Here is a 17,856-nt window from a genome sequence, read left to right on the forward strand (position 1 = left end):
ACTGACTTGTGATAACCTGATTTTTTTGCCTTTGTCTTGTCCTTGCCTCTAGACTGTCCAGTTTATTTTATAGTCTGCGTCTACTGTTATGTGTAGTACAGTCATCAATCATTCTTTACTTCTCATAAGCACCTTTAATAACATGCAGCATCACAAGGTGCCTTACAAAGCAAATATCAAGAGTGTAATATGAGATAAAAATTCACAAATGTGCAAAGAGATTACAACACATGATAAAACAGCGAATTGAATGAGCCGAAAATCAAAGTAGATCTAGACGGACACGCTTTAGGCTTAGACATTCATCAATGGAACTGCATGTGTTTTAATATACTTGTCATGGTGACCACAAAGAAAATGTAGGTCTATGGTAAGATCAATATTGATATAAGAACAGTATAAGAGCCAAGACAAGCATCCATCCAATATTAAACATATTTCATCTGCTTCATGGTGTTTGCAATCACAAACCTTTTCCATTTTCATCAGATGTGAGGCAGGAAGCAACTCTGGGCCAGACATTCAACAATCACAGGGTTCACACACTCATAAGGATTTAGAGAAACCAGTTAATCTAACAAGTTAGTCTTTGGGATGAAAAAAAAGCAGAACATCCGGAGAAAAATCTAGACTGACTTAGAGAGAATATGTATAAGAACATAAGACATTTGACAAACGAGAGGTGACCATTCAGTCCATCAAGTCTTGTTTGTTTAGCTAATAGCTAAGCTGTCCCAATATCTCCTCCAGATTCTTCTTCAAGGTTGTCAACGTTTCTGCTTTAACTGCATGTCTCAGTAGTTTTGTTGCAGACTCCCACAACTCTTTGCGTAAAGAAGTGCTTCCTGGCTTCAGTCCTAAATACCCTTTCCTTTACTGTTGAAAGACTTCTGCTGCATTCACTTTATCAATGCCATTGAGAATTTTGAAGACCTGGATTAAGTCTTCACACAGTTTCCTCTTTTCTGGATCTTTCAAAATCATGAACTGAGATGAGCTAGTATAATTATGGAGAGGAGGAAGAGAGTTGACAGGCAGAGAGGTCAATCCTGCTAAGTGCACCAGGGAGCAGGAAAAACCTGCCGCTCCGAGTGGCTCCCATTGAAGCCTGAAGGCCTGCAGGTTATGGGAGAAAGGAGCAAGGCTCGGAGCGTTGTCTTGCAGAACCCGAAGGACAGATGGTGAAAATCCAAGTCTGATTTGAAGGCGGACTGCACCTGTCGGTGGACATCCCTTCATACTGAGGAGACTGTAAACTGTAAACTGAGGATAGAGAAGCACTGAAGCTCGTGGCTGTTTTTAATGGATAATTTCTGCCTGGGATTTTAAGCTCATTTATACTTTAACCTCCTCAAGAACTTCTGTTTTTATTGGAATTATCTATTTATTTATGAAAGATACACTGCAGTGGTTGCACTTTGTAAGAATTTTGTTGAAGAATAGAAGCATCAACCCTTTCTTGTTAAGTGTCCTCATTGCGTGGCTGATCCTGGTCATGTTATCAACAATTCTGGATGAAAGCTTTGACAGGCTACTGGAGCCAACCAGGACCATCATGAACACCCCCATCCCTCAGAATTTTGAAATTTAATTTCTGGCTGATCAGGTAGGTCTCGTGATTGGATAAAACCACAGTGGATTTTCATGATATAAAGCATGAAGTTAAATGTTTGAGCTTGCTCATTTGTAACAATAATTGCATAGATTGCAATTTGAAGATATGTGGATGAAAGGAGGAGAGCATCCTGGAGTGAATGAGGGAGTGTGCCTGTTAAGGTGTCTGGCTTTTGTGCATCTGTTTCATAGATCAGGAGAAGATGTTAGTCAGGTGCCATGCAAGGTGGTTGAGAAAGTTAGGTGTGGATATATGGTTACTGTCTGTGTTGATGGTAATGGATGAGAAAACCTGAACAAAGGTCTGGGTAGCACATGAGGACAGCAACCGTTTTGAGGTGAAGGTGGGGCTGCAAAAGGAATCCTTTCAGAGTCCATTGCTTTTTCGTGATAGTAATAGAGGTGAATACCCAGAGAAGTGCATGAAGGATGGCCATGGGAGCTATTGTATGCCAATCATTTTATTTTGGTGGCAAAAAATGAAGTGAAAATAACAAGAAGATAGGAGAAGATACTGAAATAAAAAACAGGTTTTGGAAGTAAAAAGCCTCATGGCTGGAAAGACCAAGATGATGGTTGGATGTGAAGGTGCAGGAACAGGTGGGCTCATGGCTGTGCGACATATTAGATAAAGGTGTTGGGAGAAACTCAATCTAATGTGTGATTTGGTGATGTTTGTCAGAGGTAGGTGCATAAAAGATGTAATAGTGTGAAGGGTAGTCTTCAGGTGGCAGAAGAAAGTGTATGACAGGTGGCCAGAATGCTGCTGTAGTTTGAATCAAGATATCAGCAATGGGGCTGCTCTAGAGAAATGATGGAAGTTCTGCTACTTAGCTGATATGTTGAGTGCGGACGGAGGGGTGAGCACAGTAATGATAGCCAAGGTGAGAGGTGCATGGAAGAAATTCAAAGAATTGTCCCCATTCTGACTTCTAAAGAAGTCTCTTTGGCATTGATGGATACAGTTTTTGAAATCTGTGTGGGTATTAGGATGCTCTAGAAAACAGCCAATGAAAGTGCAATGATCAATAAAGCTGAAAAGAATACATGTGAGAATGATCAGATGAATATATGGAGTGTCACAGATTGAGAGGAAGACACATTTTTGAGTTAAGAAAAAGGCTTGGCGTGGAGGCGATACGTGTTGTACTGGTGGAAAGCAGACTAGGGTGGTGTATTCGTGTGAAGCAACAGGCAGAGCATAACTGGGAGAAGAGGTGCAGCAAGATGCAGACAGAGGGGATGAGGAAGATCAAACATAGCATGGTTGGAGGTGGTAGCAGATGAAAAGAATGGGTCTTTTCTGAAAGACTGTGGAGGGTGGATGAAAAAAAAATAGAAGTAAGTGACTAACCTGGCTAACCCCAGAAACTAGTGGTGAACACAACAATTTGTGTGAAATTTAACTTTGGTCTTGTCACATCATGACTACTGCAACTCGCTACTGGTAGGAGTGCTCCCAAGCAACAAATGCCGCTTCATGTCTTGTATTCAACTAGCCAAGACCGAGCATGTCACTCCTCTCTCCGGGTCGCTACATCGACTCCCTGAAGCAGTACACATTGAGTTCAGATCTTTGATGCTTGCCTTCAGAGTACAGTCAAAGGGTCAGCGCCTGTGCATATGGAGACACTGGTGAGGTGTTATGCTTTTTCTTGCCCACTCAGGTCTAGTCTAGTGATACCACACAGATCTCAATCCAGACAGTTTTCATGTGAAGCCCCTAGCTGGTGGAAGGAGCTGCACACCTCCATCTGAACTGCCAACTCTTGCAATGTGTTTAAGAAGTGATTGAAAACCCTGCTGTTTTGTGAATATCTGCCAGATGGTTAAGGACTGTTCATTCCTCTATGGATCTGTCATTGTTAATTGATGATTTTTTGTTAGGCTAACTTTAATTGCTTTAACATCAATTGGTATTTTTTTTTTTGTATATCTAGCGCTTCACTTGCGGTGATCAACTTTGGTAACCTGCCCTGTTATTCTTGTTCAAAAACAGTCACTAGACTCATTGTACTCTATTATGCTGACCTCCTTTGTAGGTCGCTTTGTGTTAAAGTGGCTGATAAGGAAATAAACTTAAATGAAAATTGAATTCAATATTAATTCAAATGTGAAAATGTGAGAAAATCAGCGTTTCGCTTTGAAAAATTCATGCCATTGACACAAGAACAATGGTGTTTCTGTATGGAAGGATAAACGAGAATTACAGTATTTCCGTATGCATCTACCTGTCATTTAGTATTTAAATAAGTATCTACAGTAAAAAAAATAATTACTGCCATATCCTCAACTAGGATAAGGGGGTTGTGAAGTACTGGCAGTGGTGGGGAGGGGGGCACGTAGCAGTAAATTTCATATGGAGAAAACACAGTAATGTGCTCAATGGTGCATTTTAGTGTGTCTTTGTGTGGAAAATATTCAGCATGTCACAACTTTAAAAAAGCATACTGCACTCCTCCACAGTGACATGAATGAAAGGCATAAACAGAATTGATTTACAATCGATTACATTGATTACACGGCTACAGATAAGAACACAGGTAAACATGGAAGTGTGAATGAAGCTTTAGGAAAAAAAAAACTCTGTAGTGAAATTTGCATTTCACAATTGCTAAATTGCCTGTGAAATAAATTTTAGTGTTAGTTTCATAAAACTGTATGCAAATTGAAATTTGCCTTTTTTCCTCATCACTAATGATGGTAATGATCACGTAGGTCTCTACTGTAATTTTCTTTTTTTTTAGAGCAAATATTGAATGTGACAACAAGGCAACAGCAAATCTGGGTAATGTTCATTTCTGGATTGGCGTATCCAATCATCTAAATGAATAATTTCATTTTTCTACACTCTTTTTAGAATTAAAAAGGATCCCTTCTGGCAGAAACAGGATTTGAACCGACAACCTTCCAGGTAGCTTAGCCACAGAGCCACCTCTTCGCCTCTCATAGTTTATTTGGTTTGGCATAACATGTTTGTCTTTTCTTAAACTTTGAGCATCTGCCTCCTAACAGTATAACAGTATAACTCAGCAAAGCTGAAAGGTCCAAATGCCACCAGAAACACCTTGCTGCTAACTAACATGACAGTGCTGGTAAAACAGGACCATGGCTGTGGTTGAATTTTTGATTCTAAACCTCACTGCACATATCTATCTATCTATCTATCTATCTATCTATCTATCTATCTATCTATCTATCTATCTATCTATCTATCTATCTATCTATCTATTAGAAGCACAGGACACAAGTAAAGGCTTGGGACACCTGAGGTGGGCACTGTTTAATTGAAAGATCTTTTTGGCAAAAAATTAAAAAAGGAAAAAGGGTGATTTTCCACACCGACATGTTAAATGTATCCATGCAGATGTGAGTCAAAAACTGGTTGGCTTCCTCTTGGTGTAGCTTGCTTTTATATGTATTCCAGAATGGAAGAAATAGGATTTGTGGGTGAGAGGTGGAGGTGATGTTGGAGAGCCTAATGTTAATGAACCCCCCATCTAAGAGAAAACAAGGAGAACTAGTAAGTGACAGCACTAACCCATGGTCTGAGGTGGAATTGCAGGTAGTACAAAAGCCTTAAAGATGTCCCCTACTCACATATATTAGACACTAGCTGTAATAATTTCAATCTATCTATCTATCTATCTATCTATCTATCTATCTATCTATCTATCTATCTATCTATCTATCTATCTATCTATCTATCTATCTATCTATCTATTTTTTTTTATTTCACCAAGGGACAGAAGTCAATCCCAGCAGCATCAGCCTCAAGGCAGGAGCCAGCTTTTGAGCTCCCATTCTCTGGAGGGCACACAGATGCCCACTTAGCCATACTGGCTCAATGTAGGGTCTTCAGTTCATTGGAGAGAACATGTCAAGCCCACATGGACAACTCGAACTATCAATTGAACCCAAGTCTTGAAAGCTATGAGATATGCTAACTCTAAGCACAGGTTCTGCCCAAATGTATCTGATAATTATTTATGCATGTGCAGTGCACATTTCTGTATGTATTGGCTGCTGAAATGGCATGCAGATATTTTATTCAGCAGTCTATAAACCTTACCCACTTTCTTGAGTCACCATTATAATAAAATTATAATCCAACTGTGGGAAAAAAAGGATTCTGTTTTCACAAACAGCCATTCCAAAGGGCACTCCTGAGGGAATTGTAACGGTGGTTTAATTATACAAGTAAAGTTAGCACTTTCCAAATAAAAGTAAAGTGAAACCTATGCAGTTTTCGCTCCTGGAATGCTGAATAGCGCGAGTCCTTTTTTAATTTTATTCCCGAGACTGTTGTTACCATGATGTGTAGTTCATAACAATGGAAAATATCTTTTTTGCTTTGTTTCTATAACTTATAATAACATTTTGACTAACTTCTCCAAACTGATTAGTAGTGGTGTGTCTGCAAATGTATTAAATCAATGCCCTAAAACACATTGTGAGGGAAGAAATCAATTATTGTTTAAATACTGGCTCACTGCTGTATTGGGGGATCAATAGAAGAGATGTATTGCATTGCACAGTCCTCACTACTTACAGCCATTCATTTGTTTAAGAAGAGGAGGCTGGAATTGCTGTTGTCAATGATGGCTACTCGAGGCTTTACCTTTTTAAAAATGACATCATAGTTCATAGCTAAACTACAGTTTCAGCAAAATCCTCATTCTTTGGTATTGAATTTACAAATCCAGAAATCTGTATTGCATTACATTACCTTATGTACTGTTATTATTTCATTTTAGGTTACATGATTACAAAATGTAATTTGAAAATGCAAAATGTTGATCTTGATGCAAATGGTGCCTACAGATAAAGGTGATATATGTGAATAAAAACAGAAGGAAATGATTTTCAATCATTTATTAAAAAAAAATGTTAATAGACGTAATGGTCAACTTGAGAAAAAGTAAGTTACGTCCTTGGCCTCAGAAGCTGGCATTGTCCCCTTTGGCAGAAATGACGTCTTGTAGGCATTTTGCCTAACTGCTCACCATTCTCTGACACCAACTTGGTACAATTTGTGACCACTCCTTGATACAATTGTCTTTCAGTTGCAAGATGTTTGTAGGTTTTCCTGCAAGTACTACCCATTTCAAATCCCCCAGCAACATTTCAATGGGATTAAAATCAGGGCTTTGACTAGGCCAGTCCATACCCCTCCATTTCTTCTTTTTGAGCCATTCCTTGGTGGATTTGCTGGTGTGCCTCAAATGATTATCGCGTTGAAAGTCTATTTTTAGTTCACCTTCAGCTTTCCAACAGATGGCTTTGTGTTCTCCTCAAGCACATTTTGATATGATGCAGAATTCATAGTTGACTCAAATGCTGCAAGCTTCCCAGGCCCTGTGGCAGGAAAGTAACCGCAAACCATAACATTTCTACCACCTTGCTCCACAGTTGGTATGGGGACCTTCTCCTGAAATGCTGTCTTCAGTTTGTGCCAAACATGTTGTAAAATAAGCACAAAAACACTGTTAAAGGTTTGTGGGGATCCCCCATATACTGTCTCACAGAAAAAAATGAAATTAAGTTTTTACAGACCGAGTTCAAAATGGAACTGGCACGAAAGGAAATGAGGGTAGTATATATAGGTGGATCTGCAGTCAGTAATGATATAGAGAGACATGCAGGGTTGCAACCAGGAGTGATGTGTAGGAAGAGGCGTGGTCTTCAGGGTCGAATCCGGATGTGATGTGTAGGAAGAGGCGTGGTCTTGAGGGTTGAATCCGGATGTGATGTGTAGGAAGAGGCGTGGTCTTGAGGGTTGGAACCGTAAGTGATGATATTGGGTGTTTTTTTCAGTTGTTCTGCAGGGAGAGAGAGAGAGAGAGGGCAGTGTCAACTCCTGGTTCGGTGGGTAATGGCATCTATTTGAGCTTGTAAACTGTCTCCCAAGCGCACGTGTAGTACAATGTCTAAAGTTATTATGGCCAAACAGCTGTATTTTTGATTCATTTGCTCAGAACATATTGTTCTAGAAGGCCTGGTCTTTGCCTCTATGGTCAATGGCATACTGTAGCCTTGCTCTAATGTTCTTTTTTTGGACAACAAAGACATTTTCCTGGCACAACTCACATGGATGTCAAATTTGTGCAGTCTTTTTCTGGTTGTGGATGCATGGCCTTTGATATCAAGAAATTCAAGAGTTACTTGCAGATGCTACAAAGTTTTTGGAAACTTATTTCAGCTCTTGGGCTGAATTTGCTGAGCTGGCCAGTTGTACACAAATTAGCAGTCTTTTAAAACTATTTTCTAAATCCCTTTCCAGAGTTATAGGCATTCATGACTTTCTTTCTGTGGGCCTTAGAAAGCTCTTTTGATCTTGGCATGCTAAAAGAACATACATTGATGGAAAAAAAGACACCAGACCCTTGATATGTGCAGTTCAAATAATACAAACTCCACCTGAGCACCTAAGGAGGTTCTAATCTTTGGCCCCTAACCTGGAACACCTGATTGAATATAATGGCTCTGAAATGGTGATAAATATAGGGGTGTGCTTGCTTTTCCCATGTCAGATCATGAAAATGAATACACCATGTTAGTTTTATGTGTCATTTGTTCAGGTATGTCATCTTTTATCTGTATGCATTATTTACATGAAGATTTAATGTTTGCCAGTTCAAAAATGTTGAAAATGTTAACCATTTCCAAGGGGTGTACTTACTTTTTCACATGTGTTATAATACATTTTTCTTTAATATTTAAGTCACTATATCTGGACAATACTGTTATGAGTTTCATTCACATGGACATGCTAAGTTTGACACACAGAGGCTCAGCATTTAGAATTGCTAGCCAAGCATTAGACTAGGTAGCCAAAGACAACTGGAGGATTGTATAGTCAGCCTAAACACAGAATAGTGTATTTCTGTCCTCTGTCAGCAGAAAATCTTCTTTCCTTGTTGGGAGAATAAGAACTGCAGTGTGAGCATGGTCCTATTCTTGTTGGAGGTGGGGTTACTCTTTCCTGCCCTTGTGTGGAAACCAGAGAAGACCAGCAAGTGAAGCAGACATTATTTAAAGGCTTGGACAACAGCCAGACCCTTTGAAGCATGTGTCGGCAAAGTTCGGAAAAGCCTCCCAGCATGGGGACGAAAAATGGCAGACTGTGTTGATCCAGATTCCCACCTGTCTGTCTGTCATATGCTTCCTGTCTGTAACCGCGTCAACCGTCAGTAATTGTAAGCTAAAGTATATGTTTCTCATGTGAGTCTTGTACCGCCGTAATCACGATGGGAGGGATATCACCTTTTCTGTTATATTACTATATTGTTTAGTTACTTAATATGCCGCAATTTCAAAAGAACACATTTCCAAGAGAGCTAATGCCTCTTAAGGAAACAACATGACTGTATAATTAATATTTACTTTGTTGTATTCTGATATAGTGGGTTGGATAATGGATGGATGGATGGATGTATTCTGATTTGATTTCAACAAATTCAGTTTCATTTAGTTATGTAATTTTCCCTTTACATTTTGATTTTCGATAACCTTGCCACAGGTATTTTGGTTTGGCAGGGGTGAGCTGCTGTCTCATTGTCACAGAATTCTGGGCCTGATGGCTGTCTGTCTGTTTGTAGTCTGTACTTTCTCCTCATGTTTTAATGGGATTTTCTCTGGGTACAAATCAGACTGCCATGCATGTGTGCGTGTATGTGAGTAGGCCCGGAAATGGGCAGGAACTCCATCCTGAGTTGGTTCCTACCGTCAAACACACAAGCTTAGGTATGCACTGACTGCACAAAGTCGCAGCAGTTTAAAGGAAAATGGAATCAGAAGATGAAACATATGTGTAATGTAACAGTCAAGGTCAGAACCGGGAGATCAGGAATTAAATAAGCAAGGCAAGGATGTTAGAATACAACTGAAGTTTGAGAAACACAGAGAAAAAGTCTATAACTAGAATATTTCATACAGCCAAAGTCAAAGCAGCAGACATAAATCAAAGTCAAAGAACATAAAAGAATTCACAACAAGAGAAAGCTTTAAACAATAATAACACAAGGCTTTTATTTAGCAGTAATTTATCTGCAAACTTGGACAGGCAGGAAGTGAATAATGCTGACCTTTATACGGTCGTGGTAATAACGCCATGTGTCACACAATCCTGGTCTTCCTGCCTAGCAACAGCCTGACAACCCTGAATCGCAAACAGCAAACAATGGCAGAGCCCATAATAAAAACAAAGTGGCACTGCGGTAAGACATAATTAAAATATCACCAAAAAGTTCTAAATCAGAAAACCAACCTGACCATTAAATACCTTGGGCTCTAAAACCCCCAAGAAGAATTATATATTATTTTTACAGGACAAGGAAAAGCTGAAAGTAAATTAGAACATAAGAACAGTAGAAATTTAACAAATGAGAGGAGACTATTGACTCCAACAGGCTTGTTAGTTTACCTGCTAGCTAAGCTGACCCAATATGTCATCCAGATCCTTCTTAAAGATTGTCAGGGTGTCTGCTTCAACAGGGTGTCTCAGTAGTTTGGTGGCTTCAGTTCTAAAAACCCCTTCCCCTTAACTTCCACTGGTGTTCTTGAGTATGTGACTCACCCTTAAGCTGTACAAATTCCACGGGATATAGCTTATTAATGCCTTTGAGCATTTGAAGACCTGGATTACGACCCCAGACAACCTCCTCTGCTCAAGACTTAATAGATCTAATTCTCTGGGCTTGTTAGATAGGAGATTCCCTTAAGTCTTCTCTGCACAGTCCAGTGTCTCATGGACAATGGCGAGGGAAAATGCAACGAGAAGAGTAAGATGAATGTATAGTCACTATCTGTTTCTTCACTTCCACCCTTGGAATGGAAAAGAAAACCTGAGATAACCATTGCTTTTGCCCTGCCTCAGCGAAGACCTCCTCTTCTGCTGAAAATTCCATTTAAACTCACAATCTACCAAAGTTCATTGTTGGATTAACTGTCCTGAGAAGCACTTTAAACTCACCCGAGACTGGTGAGAACTTCCAAATTCTTTATTTTTTGTTTAAAGGTCCTGACATTAAATGTGTCATCCTACTGGACCCCAGCTTCTTTTGTGTCTTCCTCTTTTTCTTTTACTCTACCCTGAGCCAGATGCTGCCAGAACAAACCTAACTTCCAGCCCCTTCTACCCCTAAGACTGCATTACGCCAGTTTGTGAATTGCATGGCATTGTGTAACTTTATGCTAATTCTTAATGTTCTTCTTCTTCTAGTTGCTCCCGTTAGGGATCACCACAACGGATCATCTTTTTCCATCTCTTTCTGTCCTCTGCATCTTGTTCTGTTACCCCCATCACCTGCATGTCCTCTCTCACCACATCCATAAACCTTCTCTTAGGCCTTCCTCTTTTTCTCTTCCCTGGCAGCTCTATCCTTAACATCCTTCTCCCAATATACTCAGCATCTCTCCTCTGCAGTGTCCAAACCAATGCAATCTCACCTCTCTGACTTTGTCTCTCAACCGTCCAACTTGAGCTGACCCTCTAATGTCCTTATTTCTAATCCTGTTCATCCTCGTCACACCCAATGCAAATCTTAGCATCTTTAACTTTGCCACCTCCAGCTCTGTCTCCTGCTTTCTGATCAGTGCCACCGTCTCCCATATAACATAGCTGGTCTCACTACTGTCCTGTAGACCTTATTATAGACCTTATAATGTTTGCTAATTCTTAATGTTATGAGTAATTATTGAATATTCAATGAGTAATTTTAAAATATTTATCTCTTTTCTGTCTCTTATTTAGATACAAAGTAATGAAGGTTAGATAGCAAATTGCTCAGATTGCACATTGCTCTTCCACCACTTACATAGGGGAACATGTCTCCTTATGATGCCCCCTGCTGTCAGTAATCCTTGGAAGCAACTGGTGATTAATTTGAACATTTGTGCTACTTCATTCTGTGCAACAAACTACACTTAACACACATTCTTTGAGCTTGTGGTTTTTTTTAATTTGCTAAAATATTTACCCTTACACACCTTTTATATTTATATGAATGTGTTCTTCTAAAACTGAACATTAAGTGTACTATTTTTTCCTAAATCATTTAAAATGAAATGGTCATTTTATTAGCATCAACTTGAAAATGGTGCAAAAAAAAAAATGAATAAGCATTTGAACAGTACCAGCATGACCTTATGGATCAAACTTATAGACTGCAAGTTCAGTCTCTACTTCTGACTTCGTGTGTGACTGTTGTCACCGGCAGCCAGGGGGCAGGCAAGACAATGTGAAAATTCGGGCTACCTCTCTGGTGATCCCATTTACTTTTTAATTTAAAAGAAAAAAATGTTAACAGAAACAGTCAGCACAAAATGAACACAGGCTTCAAAAGAACTGAAACAATCAAAACTAAATGGTTTGTACAGCATGTAATTGTTTGTCCGAGTTCCGAGCTCCGAGCTCCTCTGTTGTCCTCTCGATACAACAACACCTTCCCTGTGTTCTGGTTTTTATGAGCCAGAGTCTGGAATTGGCAGGATTTTTTTCTGATCTTACTGTTGGGTTTGGTTGCCTTCACTGGCCCTGTTTATTGGGCTGTTATGCAATCCAAGGGTCTGATTTTATACCCTTTGACCCATGATGTCAAGCCATTTGTGATCCCCTGTTGTCACCCATAACTAACACACAGCACCCCTAAAGTCTCAAAATGATTGTGCACATAGAAAAAACAAAACAGTACAATGGGATAATGCAAAAATAACTGTTTTTATGTTTGAAAAAAAAAAATGGATGTGAGTGTCAGTAGGCTTTGTGCCCTAGGAATCAAGATACCTTTACTATTCTATAACATTTCAGTAATTATTTACCGCTCTGATACTGATCTTTCTAATCATAAAATAAGCATACGACAGCAATTGATGAGAAGAATTTATAATTAATTGCAGAATTACAGTATTTGCCATACTTCTCAAGATATTAAAAACTCTTTTGAGAGCTCCTCTAGAGTGCCTCTTTCTCTTGCACGATCAAAAACTATTCAGCACATCATCATCTCATAAAAAACGTAAGTTTCGAGTTTGGTATTTTTCTGTCCAGCCATTTTAGCTGTAAACTGTCCTTAAGAAGCACAACACACACACACACACAAAGACAGACAGACACACACCTATCTTCGAGATACCGATGTTTTCGGTATCAGGGGACCCTGAAACACTGAGAGCCGTCGAAAAACCACAGATCAAAATTTTTGCCGAATCTAAAGCTTTTGCTGCTCCCCCATAGATAATAGGTTATGGTGGGGGAGAGTGCAAAGCAAAAATAAATGTGACCATTTGGCTTAAAAAAAAATTATGTTATATAAAAGATATTTATAGCTGCAGGAACTGTTAAAAAATAAAAATGGGAGACAAATAATTATGTCTGTGCTTTACTATTTTTAAAATTGTACATTGTTCAAGTGAATTTGTTATTGTTATTTATGATACTTTAATTCTTATTTTTTCTTATTAATATGGTCATATGAGTATTCAGTGAATTGGAAGTTATCAATATTTGATAACACGTTAACTGCTAAATATGAGTTAACTTGTAGTAGGCAATTTATTCATGGATACTACCTACACATTTTCTCATAAACATTCCTCAGGGCTGTAGAGCGAAATACGAGCATATAGGTGGGTAACACATGTAAACAGAGGATCACGGGCATCTGAAATAACAATGAAAAATCACTGTGCTGTCACAGAACACAATATTTCACTTTCAGTTTTTTTTTTCCAATTAGCCATATTTTGAAAAATATTTATTTTTCACAAAACTAATTTATATATGTAGTGCCAGTACCACCTACATAGACCTCAAAATTTAACATCTCATCATTACAAAGTTTAAATGGAAAATCTTTTGTACAAGAACTGACTTGTTAGACCCAACCGAGTTATCACACAAATGGCAAGCACAGAGAATTTTCTGTTCCTTGTACCAGCTATGAGGTCATTTAAATATATCATTTTAGAGAAAATATATTTTTTATTGTGAGGTTTGTTCAAAAACAAAGTGCATTTAATAAGCATATTAAAATAACATACTGAATTTAGTAACAAATGTACTGATTTTCACTGTGGCAGTCAAAGTCCTGGAGGGTTGCAGTGGCTGCAGGTTTTCATTCTAACCATCTTCTTAATTAGTGACCAATTTTTGCTGCTAATTACTTCTTTTTAATTAACTTGGCTCAGGTCCCATAGTTTCTTTTTCCTTAATTAGCAGCCAAACAGAAATGAGACACAAAACAAACCACCACATCACACAATATCTGATAATAAAGAAAGGTGAAGGTCTCAGTAAGGTTGATCTATCAACTCACCAAAACACTTTGACAATGTTCTTATGATAAACAGAAAATCAACAGTTTTGGAAATGTCAGCTGTGGCAGAACGAGAGCTACAACAAGCCGTGGAATTAAATTGGCTTCTCATTAAGAAACTGGTTGGAGTCTGTCGGCTCGTTTCACGTCTCATTTCTGTTTCGCTGCCATTTATTGAGGAAACAAATCAATTCAGAGGACTGAATCCTTCTAATAGGGCTATTAAAAAGTGAATTAGCAGTGGAAACAGGTCACTGATTAGGAAAAGGGTCTGAATGAAAACCTGTAGCTGCTGCAGCCCTCCAGGCCTGGAGTTCGACACCCGTGGTTTAAAATAATGTTTCCCAACCTTAGTCCCGGGGGCGCACCGTGGCTGCAGGTTTTTGTTCCAACCAGTGACAACACATGATAACACTGATCTTACTCTTTTATTCTACATTCAGGAAAGCACAGCAGCATGATTTTTACATGTGTAATACATTTAGAAATATTTCTGCTTTTGCTATAGATTTAAATGCTTTTATTTCTATATTGTTCCCAAAACACAGAACCTGGGAAATAACAGTTCACTTAATTAGTCCAGGAGCCCAATTAAAAACAGAAGCTGGTTGGAACAAAAATCTGTAGCCACAGTGCGCCCCAGGACCGAGGTTGGGAAACACTAGTTTAAAACATATTTAAGAGGCTCATTTCAGTTTGGAATGCAGTTTTGCCTTTTTAAGGAAATGTATCATAATAGTCACAAATAAATTGGGTATTACAATTTTTTTTTAGAACATTAGAACAATCGAGTTGAGAACAGGCCATTCAGCCTGACAAAGCTGGCCAGTCTTATCTACTCAATTCTTCTAAAAAACATCAAGTCCTGTTTTGAAAGTCTTACTGTCTACCACACTACTTGGTAGCTTATTCCATGTGTCTATGGCGCTCTGTGTAGAGAAAAATTTCCTAATGTTTGTGTGAAATCTACCCTTAAATACATTGATGTAAGTATTATCCTTGGAAAGCTTAAGCAGGGATGTAGGGATGCTGCTGAAATCTTGGAGGGTTATTGCATAGGCTACACAGGAACTGCTGTAGGACTACTTGCTATAGAATACATGGTATTGGGTAATGGTTAAAGAATAATTAAAAATCATTCAAAGGAATGAAAGACTAAACGCAGAATCACCTCTTCATATTATGGAAGTGAATAAATGTCTACCAAGTGAAAACAGTAAAGGTAACTAATTGCTTGTGCTCACTTACTATAAATAGGCCACTCTCAATCATTTTTCCTCTCTACCATAGTTTGAAAAAGAGTTCCCCTGCATGCACTGTAAAAAAAGGATACTTGTTTTGGGGAACTCCACTCTGTTTCCTCACGGCTTACATAAATTGCATAATTTGTGTGTTTTGGGTTTCCTCAGCATTTGTCACTATTGTGTACATACACACCATGCCACAGAAAGAGCATAATGCTGAATGTTGATTGGTGTTCCAATTGGTCAATGGCATGTTTGCTTTCAAAAATCCAAGATTTTGATTTGACAAAAAGTGAATCCACTCTAATCAGTTCAGATGTGGTTTGGACATGTAGAGGAGAGATGCTGGGTATATTGGGGAAAGGATGCCAAGGATAGAGCTGCCAGGGAAGAGGAACAGAGGAAGGCCTAAGTGAAGGTTTATGGATGTGATGAGAGAGGACATACAGGTGATGAGTGTAACAGAGCAAGATGGTTGTAAAGGACCGAGAGAAACAGTAGCAAGGGTTGGGGTTTTCCGCCCCGTGATATTGTACAGACACAAAAAACAGGTCAAAATCATAAACTAAACAGTTCATATGCGCGACGCCGACTCCTGGCGCCGCGCCATTTTATTGGGGAGGAGCCGGAAGTGGAGGAATGTCGGGAAGGACCGCAAGGGAGGATGGGAAGGATGACGCCAGGGCAAGATGGCGGAGGAAGGGCGGAAGTATCGCGACTGCGGTCAATCCAGGCCTATGGTGCAGGAAGGTCTTTTTCTATGAGGAAGCAGAGGGAGAAAGTTAATACCCCACCATTCCCTGGCGGCGAGTGGTTTCCCAGGTGCTGTCGAATCAATCCGCTGCCTCCTACTCGCGCGCGACACGATCCCCCTTAGCCCAGGACCGCCAGGTCGGGCGGACCTAACCGAGAGGTCGTGAATACGAGAGAGGGCATCGGCATTGGCCTGAAGGGTGCCCCCGATAAGTGACAGTGAACTTATACGGCTGTAAGTCCAGGAACCACCTGGTGACCCGCGGATTCACTCTTTGTGCAGGGACATCCACTGAAGTGCAGCGGATCAGTCACCAGAGCGAACTCGCACCCAGCAGGTAGTACGGAGGTGGGTCACTGCCCACTTAATGGCCAAGGCCTCCCTCTCCACTGCCGCGCACGGGTCCCCGTCCATCAGTTTCCGCTAAGGTACATCACAGGGTGCTCGACACCATCGACGCTTTGGCTCAGCACGCACCCAGGCCTGTGTCCGCGCCGGTCTGGAGAATAAACGGAGCCCAAAATCGGGCGTCCGTAACACAGGTGCCGACGCTAGGGCCTTCTTTAGGTCACTGAACGCTGTTCTGCTTTGTCGGTCCACACCACGATAGGGAGCCTTTTGTCAGGTCAGTCAAGGGTGCTGCTCTTCGAGAAACGGGAACAAACCGGCGGTAGTAACTCGCAAGCCCCAAGAAAGCCTGCACCTGTTTCTTGGTACTGGACGGGCCATTCTAAGATGTCTTTAACTTTGAGCTCTGTGGCCGCACCTGTCCTTGTCCCACGAGGTAGCCTAAATATTTGGCCTCCTTTAATCCAAAAACACTTCCGGGGTTTATGCGGAGGCCGGCTTTAGCCAGTGTTCGGAGGACAGCTGCGACCTGCAGTAGATGCTCCTCCCAGGTGCCGGAATAGATGACAACGCCATCCAGGTAGGCGGCGCTATAGGACTGGTGGGGCTTCAGCACTCTATCTACCAGACGCTGAAGGTCGCCGGGCCCCGTGCAGCCCAAATGGGAGGACCTTGTACTGCCAGTGCCCGCTAGGGGTGCTAAAGGCCGCTTTCTCCTTTGCGGATGCCGCTAAAGGAATTTGCCAATACCCTTTGTCATGTCAAGGGTAGTCAGATATCGAGCCGCACTCCAGCCGCCAAGGAGGTCGCCAATGCGGGCATGGGGTAGGCATCGAACTTGGAGATCTGATTCAGACGCCTAAAGTCATTACAGAACCTCCAGGAGCCGCCTGGCTTGGAGACGAGGACAATAGGGCTGGACCAGGGACTATGGCTCTTCAATTATGTCCATGTCCAACATACGCTTCACCTCCAGTTCGACCTCTGCGCTGCTTTGCCTCCGGAGTCGGTAGGGCCTCTCCCGGACGATTACCCCGGCCCGTGACTATATCGCGGCTCAATCAGCGCGTCCGCCGGGTGACTCGCCACTACCTCGGGATGGCTCGGAGTGTTTGGGCTAACTCCTGCCGCTGCTTGGGGTCAGCTCTTCGCGAGGTTAAGGGCAGTTGTGCTTGCGAAAAGGGAGAGTGACCTACGGAGCTGGGAGCTCCTCTCTATCTCCAGGGCTTTAACAGGTTGACATGATAGATCCTCTCACCGGTCGACGCATTGGGCTGTTTCACCAAATAGTCGACGCAGTCCTTTCTCTCCTTAACCTCGTAAGGCCCTTGCCAGTGAGCGAGCAGCTTCGAAAGTGGGAGGTCGGGACGAGCACCATAACTCGTCCCCGGGCGAACTCCCTGAGGACGGAGTTGCGGTTGTAACACCGGCCTGCGCTGCTTGCGCACGCAGTCACGTGCTCTTTAGGAGGGGCCTGATCTTTGTGAGTCGGTCGCGCAGTTGCGCCACGCATCTAAAATGTTAGAGGAGGGAAGAGCCTCGCCTCCCAGCCTTCTTTAGGATGTCGAGGATTCCCCGG

This window comes from Polypterus senegalus, chromosome 6 (genome assembly GCF_016835505.1).
Source record: "Polypterus senegalus isolate Bchr_013 chromosome 6, ASM1683550v1, whole genome shotgun sequence".
NCBI lineage: Eukaryota > Metazoa > Chordata > Cladistia > Polypteriformes > Polypteridae > Polypterus > Polypterus senegalus.